Source organism: Dryobates pubescens, chromosome 10, assembly GCF_014839835.1.
Source record: "Dryobates pubescens isolate bDryPub1 chromosome 10, bDryPub1.pri, whole genome shotgun sequence".
NCBI lineage: Eukaryota > Metazoa > Chordata > Aves > Piciformes > Picidae > Dryobates > Dryobates pubescens.
In genome coordinates this window covers 7254327-7270333 of record NC_071621.1, presented here as the reverse complement: position 1 = coordinate 7270333, position 16007 = coordinate 7254327, and the positions used below count along the sequence as shown (strand labels likewise).

The 16007-nt window shown below is 44.3% G+C and overlaps 1 protein-coding gene across 4 annotated transcripts in view; it reads right to left on the bottom strand.

The window, feature by feature from the left end:
- Nucleotides 1-12458, bottom strand: part of CYFIP1 (cytoplasmic FMR1 interacting protein 1) — an 88534-nt gene extending 76076 nt beyond the window's left edge. For 2 of the 4 annotated variants that reach the window (XR_008462406.1, XM_054164755.1), the window contains exon 1: nucleotides 12406-12454. The gene's annotated coding sequence lies outside the window, so the exon portion shown is untranslated. Of the gene's footprint in view, nucleotides 1-12326; nucleotides 12344-12405 lie in introns of those variants that run through there. The other 2 variants (XM_054164757.1, XM_054164753.1) reach the window with 2 other exon arrangements.
- Between the last annotated feature and the right edge of the window lie 3549 nt (nucleotides 12459-16007).

Below are 16007 nucleotides of genomic sequence, written 5' to 3'. Positions count from 1 at the left end.
ATGAAAAGCAATAGAGTGCACAGGGAAATCTAGAGTCCATGTGCTTTTCATGGCATAAAACAAACTCACCATTCATATGCAAAAGGAAGGGCTGAGCACTGAAATGATCATAAAGTCATTTTTACAAAGCATGCGAGTTAGACCACAGGGAGCAATTTGTTTCACCGTTCTTCCACACCAGTATCTAAAGTACACATCTCAAAAGAACCAAAATTAAGGAATTCTCCAATGCTTATCCTCCTAGTCATTTAACCATGAATTTCAAGAAAACCTGAAGTCTAAAAGCAGCATGAATCCATTCAAAATGCAGATGGTTACACTTCAAACAGCCTGAAACAGTTAAGAAAAAAACATATCCCATGGCTACCATAACTGCAGGGCAAGTTCACACTGCCAGGAGGAGAGGTTGGGCCCCACGGTGACAAAGGGCTAGCTCAGCAGTTCCGGGCTGCAGCTGTCAGCCAGGGCCCTCATGCCACTAAGAGCTGGGATCAGCAAAGCCTGACCCCCTCGAGCACAGTTTCTCTTTTTCTCCGCTGCAGAAGTTACCACAGTGTTCATCAGCATGCTGGTACAGTTGCAGGAACAGAGTGAGAAAAGATGCTGCAGCACACTCCACCTCCTGCTGCTGCACAGAACAGCCTGTAGTTACACCCAGTACAATTGACAGCCCAGCAATTTTGCAGCCCAAGAAAGAAGAGGTGTTTTATAATGTTCAGGGGATTGGTTTTGGTAAGATCATGCTCTAGATAACCCAAAAAAGTCTCAAACACTGACATTTGTAAGTGGAAAAAATAACTTCATATCTGGGGAAAAAATGGAAAAAGATCATGCCAAAGAGTGAGATAATTAAGGTGGAGTTTAAACAACTAGAGACTGCAAGAATAATATTTTATGACTTTTGAGATGAGAATACCATTTCATCTCACTGAAGACAGGTGTTGGGAAGGGATGCCCTGTGCCTTTTTGCAGTCCACTGAACACATTTTTTCATTTTGCTTTTAAATAGGTACATTTGATCTGCAAGTGCTTGTACATGTTTCCAAGCTCAAAATAAGACAAAGAGGAGGTCTGTCTGCACTTCAAACAGCACTTCCTTTGACATCACCACTCTTCTTTTATAAGCCTGCAAAAGCATCTTTGAATCTTAATGAAAACAAAATATCAAGCATGGTGTGGAGACAGAAGATTGCAATTGCTGTGCAATCCATGAATTGAAATATGTATCCACATGAGTTGTTTTGTCCTTTTAAATTAGGAATAAAGTATGGTGAGCTTTGCTTTATTTATTTAAAGGTCAGAATACCATGAAAATCAAGACAATTCTCTGTATAACAGTTAAAGCAGAAGCATATCACTAAAAAACATGCACAGCAGGAGAGATAAAAAAAATAGAGATGAATTTTAAAAGCTGGTTGAGTGGTCTGCTGAACTGGGATCTACAGGACCAGTCCCAGTGAGCTCCCTGGGAATTAATGACAATATTCCCATAGGAATAGGCTTGGTCTGCAGAGCAGCAGAAGTTTTATCCCTATAGCAACCCAATGTTTTTAGGTTTCTTCTGTTACATTGTGTCATTCTTCTGTGCTCTTGGCTGGCAGAAAAAAAAAAAATCAACTACATGATGTTGTTATGAAGCAGATTTGATTCAATACTCTGTGTAATGTTCCTACTCAAGTTAATTTTTAAGACTCTGATCACAAAAAGGCACTTGTGAGCAAAGAGCTGACAAAAGGAACAGGTTCTCTCTTCTAAGAACAGCACAGAGATGACTATAACATTTTCTTTCAGACCAGCAAGATCTCTCTCAAACATTCCCTTTTAGTTAAATTTTAATTAAAACTTCAAGAGCCTCAGCTGTCCAACTGCATACCTATCAGCTGAGACACAGCAGAAGACATTTTAACAGAATGATAGCTAACGTGCTTCAGAAAACAGCAATACACTGAGAATCTTCTCTGTTTGAATGCTCTTTTTCTCTGCTCTGGACAGCACAAGCTATGCTTTTGCCAAGAAGATCAGCATAAGATGTTCCTTTTGGGACTGGAGCTCCTCTTCGTTCCTAAGCAACAGATTTGCATAAGCTGAAGAAGCGAAGAAAAATGCTTTTCACATCATTTACTGGCCTGGCTGATTAAAGTAAAAGACAGAAGAAAGCAAACAGAAGTTGACAGTCCTTTGTGCAACAGATCTGACATACTGTTAAGCTTTCAAAAATACATCTGCAATTAGAATTTTAAAAGGCTCAATAGGTGCAAAAGATGAAACAAGAATTCTGCACCAGAGCAAGTCCCAGAAGAATGGCTACACAATGGAAACTATTAATTCAGTATTAGTCTCCTACTGCTTTGCCCTGCTGTTGGCAGGTTGCAAGGCAGGAAGCAGGCTTCCAAGATTTGGGAGAAAATGCAAGGCTAGAGTGGAGATTTTGTTTTGTTTGCTTGAAAATCTCAGCTACCCAAACTAAAAGCCTTTTGTATTCAGTCATATGTGAATTTGTTATGTAACTTCATTAAGGTATCCTACCTTGCCACCTGGCCAGCTTCTTTCTGTCCCCTGCAGGAAAACATCACAAGCAATCTCCATTGCTTTACACAAGCAACACTTAACACTATAACTGTGCAACCAAGGTTCAAACTAATTCTGTGCAGTATTGGGTACTTTGGTAAGGTAAGCCATGGGAGCACCATTAATGCAACCTAAACACTTTCATGAGTCAGTACTGTTTCTCCCTCCTACAAGATAATCAAGGTCAGGAGAACAGCACTGCTAATAACACTGTCACAGAGATGAAAGGGCTCCCTGACAAACCAGCACTCAGATGATAATCAATCATGCCTGTCAAGTAACTACAGGTGTTCCCTTCCAGGGTCCTAGCTGAATTCAAGCTCTTTCCCATTCACAAGAAGGCCTGACACTCTGCTGTCATCACAACAGGTTATGAATGGCAACTCCCAGGCTCTTTGGACAAACCTGTATCAAGAATGGTGAGCCATGTCAGGACAGAATCACCTTTTTTGATGCTTGCTATCAGGTGCAAGAAAACTCCCACAAGTAGAGAGCGTAGTGTAACCCAAGCACTCCTGTATCATAGCACAAGGCCAGAGTCACTCTATTCTTACTAGCACATTAGCATAAGAGTGTGTTGATCTTTTCCTGCTGTGTTAGCAGCCAGCAGTAGCACCTGGATGAGCATATACTAATTCTACAGCAGCAGCACCTGCAGTGGACAACACAGCAAGTAATCACCCTGTATTTCAACAAGCAGCTGGGAATCTGCAGTATCATTCCATATCTTGAAGTTTGGAGGAGAGATGTAACTTCCTTATGATAAAATGTAGGATCAAATTCTATCTTCCATGCAAGATTCTCAAGCACACATGAACTTCAAAAGTGGGAAACAGATTCTGCTCATCCCCATTTCATCTGAGAATCCATCACAATGATGTGGGAGAAGACTCATACCGTAAAGTTCACTCCAAAGGCATCCCATGCATGTGAACAAGGCAGTCAAAGATTAAACTGTTGCCCCATTTTAAGTTAGGTGTACTGAGATCTGTTTTGCTACACACATTTGCCTCAGCCCTTTAATACTCTCTGATATTACACCTTGAGTTGCACCACTTGCAACTTACATTTTGTTTCTTGACTAACTCCTTCCCCTTCTCTTTCTCATGTTCCTTTCCTCTCACTCAGTTCATGCCTCCTCTCCCTGTCGTTTCTTCTTGTTTAGCTGCTTTTGCCATTTTGCTGTGCTGCTACTGTTACCTTCTGCAGCTGTCCTCAATGCATATTTGTCTCATACTTCTGCTTCTGGTTCTTCCTGGGGCTGCATGGGTGTGTTAGGAAGCAAAGCTGCTCCGCATTGCTTTGGGCAAGGTTCAATTTTACCACAGAAGTGAAGTGCTGAAGCATACTGCTTATGGCATGTTCAGCAGTTATGCAAACTTCTTATTTCTTAGCAAAGGTAAGATTCCAAGTGTAAGAACTCTGCAAAACATGAAGAAGGGAGCAGCAAGAGCAATAACCACCTCAGAAAGAGAGGCAAGCAAGTGCACATGGAGTTAGCACGTGTCTAGCACTTAGACACAGCACCTATCATCCTGCAGGAAGGCTACTGTCACACTTGCACCTAGTCATCATGGGTTTGCTTGGTTGTCCTTTGTATTTGGTGTGGAGGGACTGCTGTTACTTTAGTCAAAAAAGGCACACCTATGTGTATACCCCAAAAGCAGGGGGTAGTGAGCTGAGCGCCAGCCTGTTGCTGGTGAGGGAAACGAGACACAAAGATCCAGAGAAAGACAAGACTGTAGTCTTTAGACTTCAATTTAAGCAAGAAGATAACTCCCCAGCCTTAGACAAACTATTTACTTAGGCATGGGAGTTCTTGAACTGTACTCTTTTATTTCACAAGACTGAGGACACATAAGGAAGAAAATGTTATTTTCTCAGGGGAGGATAGCACTCTCATCATGAATCCAGTTCCAGACAGTTACTTCATGGTCAGCCTAACTGCTTCTCAGTGGAACCTGCCTGGTAGCAGTCCCAGCCTGCAGCAATGCTGCCAGCCCCAGCACCCCTGGGGAAAGCCACCCCAGGCAGGTGCAGCCCCCTGAGCCCCATATTCCACAGCAACTCTGTGTTATGTGTCCAGCTCCATTCTACAGCACATGCCCCCAGTAGCATGCCATTAATAAATTATATCCAGTGGTTTGCTGTGGGGTTTGGTTTTTTCCAATGCAGCTGAAATTTTGGCTTCAGCACTGTGTCATTTTAAGTTTTGGGGTTTTAAAAACAAAACAAAACAAAAAAGGCAGGCTTCAGTGAAAGACTCTTTAACACAGACGCTGTGTCCTGCTATTCCCACTCCTTCCCCCTACCTGTAGATACAATACAACTCTCTCAACTTTCATGTAAGAGACAAAACCAACATATAGTTACATTGCTTTACCTGAAAAATAAGCTGGAAGACATTTTAGGCAGATTTGCACTATTCACCCTTAAAAGCAGCTTTTCTTGTACAAGAAGAATGTAACTTTTTTTTCAAATCACAGTATTGACAAAACAAACCCAAACCAGATTTCAGAAGCAGTTAAAAAATAAATAAATGTACCACTATGTGCATTTTGAGGAGGAGGGGGAGAATGAGACAAGAAGTTATATTTTAAGTTTTGGGTTTTTTAATTTAGGAGTTACTACAGGACAGGGTGTAGGAGAAAATGGCAATAAGCAAATAACTGCTTTTAGTTTCTTAAGCTTTCCTTTTTCCTCTAAAAGAGCTCATCATCTGTAACATCTCATACTTCCATTTTTATATATGAAAATATGCAATTTCAGTGAAAATTCATCAAAGGCTTTAATTCTGATATCACCTGAGAAGCATCCACATCTATATTGAGCAGTATGTCACGACAGTTGACTTGAACTTTACATTCAGAATGTATAATTCAGTGTACCCTTGTTATCACTTGATAAGTGAAGCCACTTAAAATAATTAGAGTTATACCAGAATAAGACTATAAATGAAGTTCAGGCCTACAGGGTTCAGGCTGGAGGTTAGGAGGATGTTTTACACAGAGAGAGTGATTGCCCATTGGAATGGGCTGCCTGAGGGGGGGGGGGGGGGGGGGGGGGGTGCGGGTCCAACATCACTGGAGGTATTCAGGAGGAGACTTGATAGAGTGCTTGGTTGCATGGTCTAGTTGATTAGGTGGTGTTGGATGATAGGTTGGACACGATGATCTTGAAGGTCTCTTCCAACCTGGTTTATTCTATTCTATTTCCTGCTAATAAGGTATCCATGTCACTATCAGAAGGGAAGCATCTCAAAGAAATCTGGTAGTGCTGTATGTCACTATCTAACCCCTAGAAACAAATCTCTTGCACAACTGTAGCACATAAAATAAGCATCTCCAAAAACTCCTTGTACCATTTACACAGCTGGAATAACTACTTAGTACATCTACCCTTGAGATTCACATCCTAATGTGAAACCATAGTACTAGATTTGAAATATTAGTGGTTCTTTAAAAAAAAAACCAAACAACAAAAACTGAAGCACCTCCCCCCACCTCTTACTTAATATTGTATTAATTCCTAAGAATATCACTGACACTCAAAGCTGCTAAACATTGGTAGAATGTTATCTAGTAAGTGCAAGCCCACGTGCCACCTGAAGTCTCACGATGCCTTTTGGTGGAGGAAGGGAGAGTGGCATTTTTTGCTCCAAATGAATAATTCCTGGCTTTGAAAAGTTGCTTGGTCATTCTACCACCTCCCAGCCAAGATTCCTGAAAAGCAGACCTGCAGAAACCAGCTCTGTGAGAGGCTTGCTGAGACACCTTGTTAAACGTTAAAAAAAAGGGAAAATCTCCCAATATCCAGCCCAAGCACAGAGAAAACATGCAATTAATTCCACTCCATGAGGAAATACCTTGTAAAGCAAGAGCACTCGTGAACCAGTGAAAGGATGGCACCACAGACTGCTGCCCTGGCATTTACCTCTAATGAAAGCAAGAGCAGAAGTGTCAGCTGCTCACATGTTACCCAATTGCTTGAAATAAGAAAAGCTGTATTCAAGTCAGCAGGTTGAACTTCCCCTATTGCAGAGGACATCCACTTTAAGCTGTGCCTATGCCAAGGCACGTGTCCTGGCAACACACAGAGAACCACAGAGCAACCACTCAGATGAAGGGCCATCAAGCCCATCTTTACTTCTCTCCGGTTGGTGAGAAGAGTTTAACAGGGACCTCACAGCATGACTTGGAGGGTTGCAAATCCACACCTGGAAGATTTCTGCTGGCTAAATCCCACACGGGGAATACCCAACAAGGAGTTAATTTAACTGTGAGAGCCCTCCCTGAGCTCAGTACTTTACCAGGCCATGAGACTCATGCCCCATTATGGTCCTTGCCAGCAGAAGCAGAGGTCTGGCAGATTTGGGGAAGGTATATGGCATCAGGGCATGAGTATTGTTTCCAGCTACCCTTGGGATGAGGGATTACCACCTCTCAGCCAGGAAGGCTTGGAGAACTGGGCTTCCTCCCCAGCACACCCAGCTCTGCTGTCCACAACTTCAGATCACATCTCCCACAGTGGTCCTTCTCTAGAAAGGCTACACAGCTATAAATTCACTTGCTGTCCTGGCTTGAGAGCAGCCCTGAAGAAAAGGACTTGGGGGTGCTGGTGGGTGAGAAGCTCAATATGAGCCACCAGCATGCACTTGGCAGCCCAGGATGCAAGTGGCTTTCTGGGCTGCATCAAGAGAAGCATAGCCAGCAGGAGATTCTGCTCCAAGGAAAGGCTCCAAGGAGACTTTACTGTGGGCTTCCAATATCTTAAGGGGCCTACAAGAAAGCTAGTGAGGGACTTTTTAGAGTGGCAGGTAGCGATAGGACTAGGGGAATGGGGAAAAAAAAAATAGAAATGGGTAGATTCAGATTGGATGTTAGGAAGAAGCTTTTCACCATGAGTGTGGTGAAACACCGGAACAGGTTGCCCAGGGAAGCAGTGGAAGCCCCATCCCTGGAAGTTTTTAAGGCCAGTCTGGATGTAGCTCTGAGCTACCTGATCTAGTGTAAGGTGCGCCTGCCCATGGCAGGGGAATTGGAACTAAAGGATTCTTGAGGTCACCTCCAACCCTAAAATTCTATGTTTCTATTAACAAACAAACAAACAACCCACCCACAAAACCACACATACACACACAAAGGAGTCAGGCATGAGGGGTTAAATGCAGTAAAGCCATTCTCACAGAAGCTTCATGCAGACAAGCTCTTTTAGACTGAGTAGCAACAATGCTGGTCATTACCTCTTTCAGAAGGGGTTGGAACTAGATCATCCTTGAGGTTCCTTCCAACCCTGACAATTCTGTGATGGTGAGCCTGAAGAGAGGGTGGTTTCTACTCAGGTGGCAAATGCTTGACAATTATTTGTGCTACACCTGTCTTTACCATGACCCTACTTTTTACAGTTAGAAGTCCAAGACTGACACTTTCCCCAATTAACATTGAACAGTTTGAAGACCGGATTTTTTCCACAACATACACAGTTATAACTGCACATATATTTATAGACATAGAGTGCAAAGGGTTCATACTGACACAGAAAATTTGTTAAGTCCTATGAAGGGAAAGAAAAAAAGCTTTGGGGATTTTTGCCTATGTACATTTTTGATGCCAAAAGACAGAAAGATCTGCTGCACCTCAGCCTTCCTCTAAGAAGTTTTATCAATGCATCATTCGCTAATTTTATGACTATGAAAGCAGGTGATGTGCATTAATGGAAAGATACTTAAGGAACTCAATACACACTGAGTTACCGGTATCTCACAGCAAAGTGCACCTTGAAGCTGTGCAAGCATCACCTTCTAGGAGCAGATGTATAGCAAAAAAAAATCCTAAACTGACACCTGTAGCTTGAAATGCAAGTGCTAAGTTCCCAGTAAGTTTTTTGTAGATATGCAGTCATATTTCATAACGCTGAGGTATCCATTCATCTTACTGCATCCGATCTGCTCACAAAACAAGGCTAAATAAGGGGGGCTTTCACTTGGTACGTCTTCAAATAACAATGTTGCCAAAACCAACAGGATGCCCTGCAAGTGTAAGGTCTGCCAGAGCCCACTTGTAACAAAGTATGTGTTCTCAATATCAATAGTTTCCAATTATGTTATAGTTGCTACTCCCTCCCCCGCCCCCATCTGAGAACATGTCCAAATCCCTGATGCGGACTGTTCCCAAGCGCATGGAAGCATCCACCCAAACCACATCACTGGCCATTCACGCTTGGGTTGTGTCAAGCCCCTGCAGCGTCCCTACATAAACAAGCACTTAATTTGTTTTAAGAGTAATTGCTTACTAAATTGGGATGTGCCATAGTAACTACAGCTATTTAAACACATATAAACAACAAAAATTTCAGAAACTCACACCGTCACTGTTTCAAGAGAATCAAAGTCTGTCATACAATTGGCTTTTGACTCACTATGGGATAATACACTGCCCGACATTAATGTTTACCTGCTGGTACAGCAAAGGAACCACATGAAGAACCTGCCCCAAGAACAAAGAGCTACAGCTGTAAAGTTAAACAGCCTTGATGCACACATAAGTGTATGTGGAAATTATGCTAAAGTTAACTTTCTCTTGTATGGTACTGGAATTGTTGCAGCCTTTAGGCCAAAGGATAAGTAAAACTAAATCTAAGAAAAGGAGCTTTGTAGGGAGTCGATGTTCCACCTTTTTGTTCCAACTTTGCAGCTCAATTTCAGCCACCCTGAAGATTCCATCTCAGCTTGAATATCTTGGAAATATTTGAGAAACAAAGTGAAAAAAAATAAAATCAGATGATACTGAGAAGAGAGTGATAAGATTGTGAAAATTACCCTCAAGAATAGAATAAACCAGGTTGGAAGAGAGCTTCAAGATCATCACATCCAACCTATCAACTAATACAACCCACCTAATCAACTAAACTATGCAACCAAGCACCCTATCAAGTCTCCTCCATGACAGTGACTCCACCACCTCCCTGGGCAGCCCATTCCAAAGGGCAATCACTCTCTCTGTGTAGAACTTCTTCCTAACATCCAGCCTAAACTTCCCCTGACAGAGCTTGAGACTGTGTCCTCTTGTTCTAGTGCTGGTTGTCTGGGAGAAGAAACCAACCTCTGCCTGTCTACAACCTCCCTTCAGGTAGTTATAGAGAGCAACAAGGTCACCCCTGAGTCTCCCCTTCTCCAGGCTGAGCAACCCCAGCTCCCTCAGCCCCTCCTCATAGGGCTTGTGTTCCAAACCCCTCACCAACTTTGTTGCCCTTCTCTGGACACGCTCCAGCAAGTCAACATCCCTCCTAAACTGAGGGGCCCAGAGCTGGACACAGCACTCAAGGTGTGACCTAACCAGTGCAGCGTACAGGGGCAGAATGATCTCCCCGCTCCTGCTGGCCACACTGTTCCAGATGCAGGTCAGGATGCTATTGGCCCTCTTGGCCTCCTGGGCACACTTGCAGGCTCATGTTCAGCCTGCCATCGACCAGTACCCCCAGGTCCCTCTCTGCCTGGCCACTCTCCAGCCACTCAGACCCCAGCCTGTAGCACTGCATAGGGTAAGAAAGAGCCACCTTACAAGACATTTTTCTCACAGAATGAATAAACAAAGCACTACCCTTCAATAGTGTATCAGACAAACTTCTAATATAAAACACGTCGGTGGAACAGGTATCTGTTAATTGTTTGAAGTCTGTGTAGGGGGACATGAGAATCTGTGGGTTCAAAACCACAGACTAATTTCCACATAAGGCAAACTGAAGAAACAAGAATTTTGTTAATGCTTTGGATATGACAGGTACATCACTAAAGGACTACCATCCTTTGCAGATCACACAGCCAGAAGTTAAGAACTGAAAAGCTTTGATTGAGAAATATTTACTTTTTAAATAACTTAGGCAACTGTAATATCTGTTTAGAAATTTTAAGTTAACACTGCTGAATACATTTCAAACAGCACTCCACTCTCCTCATGACCTGCATCAGGAACTGATCCAAGGTCTGTAAGCAAAAGCTACCAAGTCTCACTCTTCTTCAATGGAGCAGCTAGGGGGATTGTGGATTTTTCTAAGATTCTAAGAGGTTTATTCTTTATTTAAAGTTTAGCAATATGCAAACCACCAAGTACAATCAAAAACCTGCAATCACATTGTCCCTTACAAAAACAAACAAACAAAACCCCAAAACCCCAGTAAAAGCTGCAGGACAAGACTACAGTACATTTCTTAGGAAGCAAGTCAAGCAAGCTTTGATAACACTGAGACTAAGCCTTCCTGCTGTACAGGCTGCTTCTGACTTGTCTCTCTCCCTTCCTGGCAGCTAGAGACACACTGGCTGTCTACACTGGCCAGACTTCACAGACCAGTTGTCTGGGAATACTTAAAGAGCTCTTTACATCAGCTCAGGAGAAACTCTGTGTTTACAAATGCAAAAAAGTTTTCAAGAGGTAAAAGTGGGACTTAAAGTAGAATCAAGAACCAGAACACTTTGGTAAGGACTAGCAACCCATTTTCTGGCATACAGCTCAGATGGATGACAGAGCAGCATTATGATACCATTAGAAGCTCCACTTTGAAAAAACACGCAAACCAGCAATGCTGCATAAGTGCGTTTTCAATGTGTTTGCCTTATCTTTATTACAATAAATAACTAACTGGAACAAAGTAAGGACTGGAGTCACCCATTAGCCCAACTTTTCCATTCCCACTGTTTACAGCAAAGGGTGGTATGACATTCTAATTAAGAAGTTCCTCCAGACAGTTTTCTTCCTGCTCTGATGAGTGCTCTCCAGCCACTGCTTCCGGCAGACTGTCTACATCCAACAAAAATAACTTCTTCTTTACAGCCTCCCTGGCACAACCAACCATTTACATGTCTAAATGCTACTCAAACCTGTCATCAAACGGCACAGGAATAAAAATCAAAGCAACAAGCACTTACTGAAAGGCAAAGATAATTAGCAGAGTTGCTGATGAACTACAGCAATATTCACACAGATGAGCTGCATGTTTGTCTTCATCTCTCTGCTTGTCAGAGACAGGCAGGAGAGGGAAGGGGTACCAGACCACACCTAGAGAAGTTTACTGCTAACATTAATACTCTCATTACATTATATAGTTATTTTAACGGGATAAAACTCACTTTCTTAAGAAGCAGCTACTCCACCTCCTTAGACACTAGATCATCTCCTTCACTTGCAAAGCAGGGCAAACTTTCATAGGGTTTCTAGTTTTCCCCATCTAATGAGCTCCTGCCCAGCCTAAGAAGCAAAACTCCAACCGCTCCAGTGTTCCAGACACAGGGACTACGCGTGAGAGAACAATTCAGACACTGCACCCAGAAGAGGAGACTAAAACTAGCTTACTGACTTTTAGATAAAGACCCCTGGAGCTTCTTCCACCGGCAGGGTCCGCCGGAGGGAGCGGTCACCTGTCCGTTTCCTTCCTGCTGCCTACAGCCACCCTTCCCGCCTCGCCACCGCAGCTCCTCCGGGCCGACGCCCAGCACCCCGGTGCGTGGCTCCGCCGAAGTCCCCAAGCCAGCAGCCCCGGCAAGGCCCGGCGCCCCCGCAACGGGGCAGGCCCGACTCGGCGGGCCGCAGCCTGTTGCGGTGGGATTAGTCCGGGGGAGCACCAAAACCTGAGTGGGGGTTATCAGTAAATCAAAAATAAAGGTGCCGGGCTGGCGGTCACTAGCGAGAGGGACGCGGAAAGGGCGCACAGCCGTCCGGCGCCTCAGATAAAGCGTCTATAAACGGGGCAGGGGAGTGAAGCCGCACCCGAAGCGGTGAAGTCGCCGCCGGGACGACCCCCACCCCGCGGACAGGCCGCTCCCGGGCCCGGGAAAGCGCTGCTCACCCGTTCGCCGCCGGCTCCCCGGAACGGCGCTGCCCGGCGGCAGGAACGGTCTGTCTGTCCGCCTGCCTGGGGACTCCGCTCGGCTCGGCCCGGCCCGTTCGCCGCCGAGGGTCGCGTCGGCCCGGCGGCTCCGCTCCTGGGCCGCGCCTGACGGGGAGTTTCCTGTCTGAGTCACTTCACAACCCGGAGCTGCGCAGGGAAACACCCTTCCTGCCGCTCCAGCTCCTCCTCCTCCCGCCTCATCCCAAACCTGCCGCCCCTTCCCCCGCCCGGCAAGCTCCGGCTCCAGCTCCGGCTCCTCCTCCTCCCGAGGAGCCGGGAGCCGTCCCGGGGCTGCGGCGGAAGGCGGAGCTCCGCGCTCGGCTGCCACGGCGTGAGCCATCTCCTTAGTTTTACTGAAAGCACAGGGAAATCTATGTGTAAGAAGACAAATCCATATATATGAGACGACCGTGCCTCCGTCCCACTGGTGTACACACCAGCGAAGTGCGATGCGGAGCCTGGATACCCCCAACATAGTCGTCAGAACCTTCCGTAGGGAAATTTAGGGTCTAGGGGCTCCGAGGTCGGCGCTTGTTTTCTTTCTCTTTATGGGTTGGGCAGGGAAAGAACGCAACAGTAAGGACGGAGGACCCAACTTTTAAGAAGGCAAAGGGTATCCCGTCGAACGCCCTTTAAAATGTCCTCTAGAGGGTGCTTCAGGCATGTCTTTTTCGTACCCTAAAATGCCATCGTTCATTGAAACTACTTGGAGAAAAAGGAAGAATGACTGTTTTTCACCGGCTACTGACAGCTTCCGACTTCTCGTTTTCTGCAAAACACAACTTACTCATTTTAAACTTTGCTTATCTTTTCCATGTAATGCGGTTTTCTTCTTCAAGATTCATCTGATGAACTTGATGATGCTCTACAACATAAAACTGCCAGCTCTTTTTCACTGAAGGTTGTTCTTTCCATCCATTATTTTGCAGTAGACAGAATACACAGGTTTGTTATATCTGGAGATTACAGACAGTTGAGATCATGAGAACTTTCAAATATTTTTTCCTCAAAGCCTGTCAGTTTAAGAAGGACATCGAGACACTTGAAGGTGTCCAGAGAAGGGCAACAAGGCTGGTGAGAGGCCTTGAGCACAAGCCCTATGAGGAGAGGCTGAGGGAGCTGGGATTGTTTAGCCTGGAGAAGAGAAGGATCAGGGGTGACCTTATTGCTCTCTACAACTACCTGAAGGGTGGTTGTAGCCAGGAGGAAGTTGGTCTCTTCTCTCAAGCAACCAGCACCAGAACAAGAGGACACAGTCTCAAGCTGCACCAGGGGAAGTTTAGGCTCAAGGTGAGGAGAAAGTTCTTCACTGAGAGAGTCGTTCACTATTGGAATATGCTGCCCAGGGAGGTGGTGGAGTCACCACCCCTGGAGGTGTTCAAGAGGGGACTGGACGTGGCATTTGGTGCCATGCTTTAGTCATGAGGTCTGTGGTGACAGGTTGGACTTGACGATCTTTGAGGCCTCTTCCAACCTTGGTGATTCTGTGTTTTCCTGTATTTATTCCACATAATAATAATAATAATAATAATAATAATAATAAAACCAGGTTGGAAGAAACCTTCAAGATCATTGCGTCCAACCCATCAACCAATCCAACCCACCTAAACTAAGCCATGGCACCAAGCATCCCATCAAGTCTCCTCCTGAACATCTCCAATGACAGTGACTCCACCACCTCCCCGGGCAGCCCATTCCAATGGGCAATCACTCTCTCTGTATAGAACTTCTTCCTAACATCCAACCTAAACCTCCCCTGGCACAGCTTAAGACTGTGTCCTCTTGTTCTGGTACTGGCTGCCTGGGAGAAGAGACCAACATCCACCTATCTACAACTTCCCTTCAGGTAGTTGTAGAGAGCAATAAGGTCACCCCTGAGTCTCCTCTTCTCCAGGCTAAGCAACCCCAGCTCCCTCAGCCTCTCCTCGTAGGGCTTGTGCTCCAAACCCCTCACAACTTTGTTGCCCTTCTCTGGACTCGTTCCAGCAAGTCAACCTCCTTCCTAAACTGAGGGGCCCAGAACTGGACACAGTACTCAAGGTGCGGCCTAACCAGTGCAGTGTCCAGGGGCAGAATGACCTCCCTGCTCCTGCTGGCCACACTGTTCCTGATGCAGGCCAGGATGCCATTGGCCCTCTTGGCTGCCTGGGCACACTGCAGGCTCATGTTCAGCCTACCATCGACCAGTATGTCTCAGTTCTGTGTATTTTCAAAATCTGTACAAGTGTATGTATACAGAAGTGAAGGATTTACTTATAATTTAGGGCACTTTAAGTACTTTTATGCACACCAGAAGAGTTGGCACTATGATGTTGCTTGTCACTTGTCTGTAAATGGATCATGATTTTCACTAGAATGAGGGCCATACACTGTTGCACTCTGTGGTCGCCACAATAAGAATAAAGTCAAATCACATACTAACTCTGATTACAGGATTATATCTGCCTCCTTTTAAAAGTATTTTGCTTTAGCATCATTTTTCCCAACAAGTGGAAAAATATACCTATTTACAGTGTCAGTTGTGATTTTTGTTTTAATATAAAAAAGCAGGACCAGAAATCAGTTAGAGAAAAACACATGGCTGTGAAATTTTAAGCTTATGCGAAAAACAAGCTTATAATTAATTTCCATACAATAACTCACACTAACAACAAACTGAAACATAGAATGTTGATCAATCATTTAGTTTATGAAACGCACAGAACCCCTTTCCTGGCTTGAAAATGCAACTTTTTCCTTTCGATTTGACTGCTTTAAGTTGCAGCCAACTTTTATTTCCTCTTAAAAGTCCTTTCTAACCACCAGCAAACTACACAGTATTGCTGTGGCAAGTAATTTTGTGTCTCTTTTCTATTATTTTTGTGCTGAGAACAGAATAATTAGTTCTTTACTTCATCTATTGTTTGTTTGAATTTTCTTCAAACAGGTTTCCACTGTATTAAGTGTCCTTAAACAGCCTTTTTGTAAGGGTGTTTACAAGAAAGCCTTTGGAAAACAGGAATGAGTTGCTCAACACCTTAATTCTCTTTATTTCAAGTGCTCTCTAATTATTCCACCCATTGAATATTATCAAGGATTCCTCACAGCCTGTGGAGAAGTTATGCATAATTGCACAAATGTTATTGTTACAATTTCATCATATCATAGATGTCATGATTTTCCCAGTACTGCCATATCTTATTTTCCACAAAAATTTCTCTTGGAGGGTGCAGCAGCTTATTTTTCTCTGTTTGTATACATTCATAAGCACTTCAAGTGCATAACCAACTAAGTGCATAACAACCAAGTGCATAACTAATTTCACCCATCATAGTGCAGCTTCTAAACTCGGCTCAGTCAAAATTGTAAAACACTACTACCGAGGCTGGATGCTTCAGTTTCTAAAAGGACAGCTGATACTGCCCAATGCCCATCCTTCACCTTTTTTCCACAAACCTTGCTTGGTGCAATGAGCTTGCTAAAGTAAGGAAAACTCACCTTTATAACATAGGATTGGCCTTGTTTCTTGTCCTGGATGGGTGCAAATTCTGAACAGCCTTGTCACAGTACAGCCACTTAAC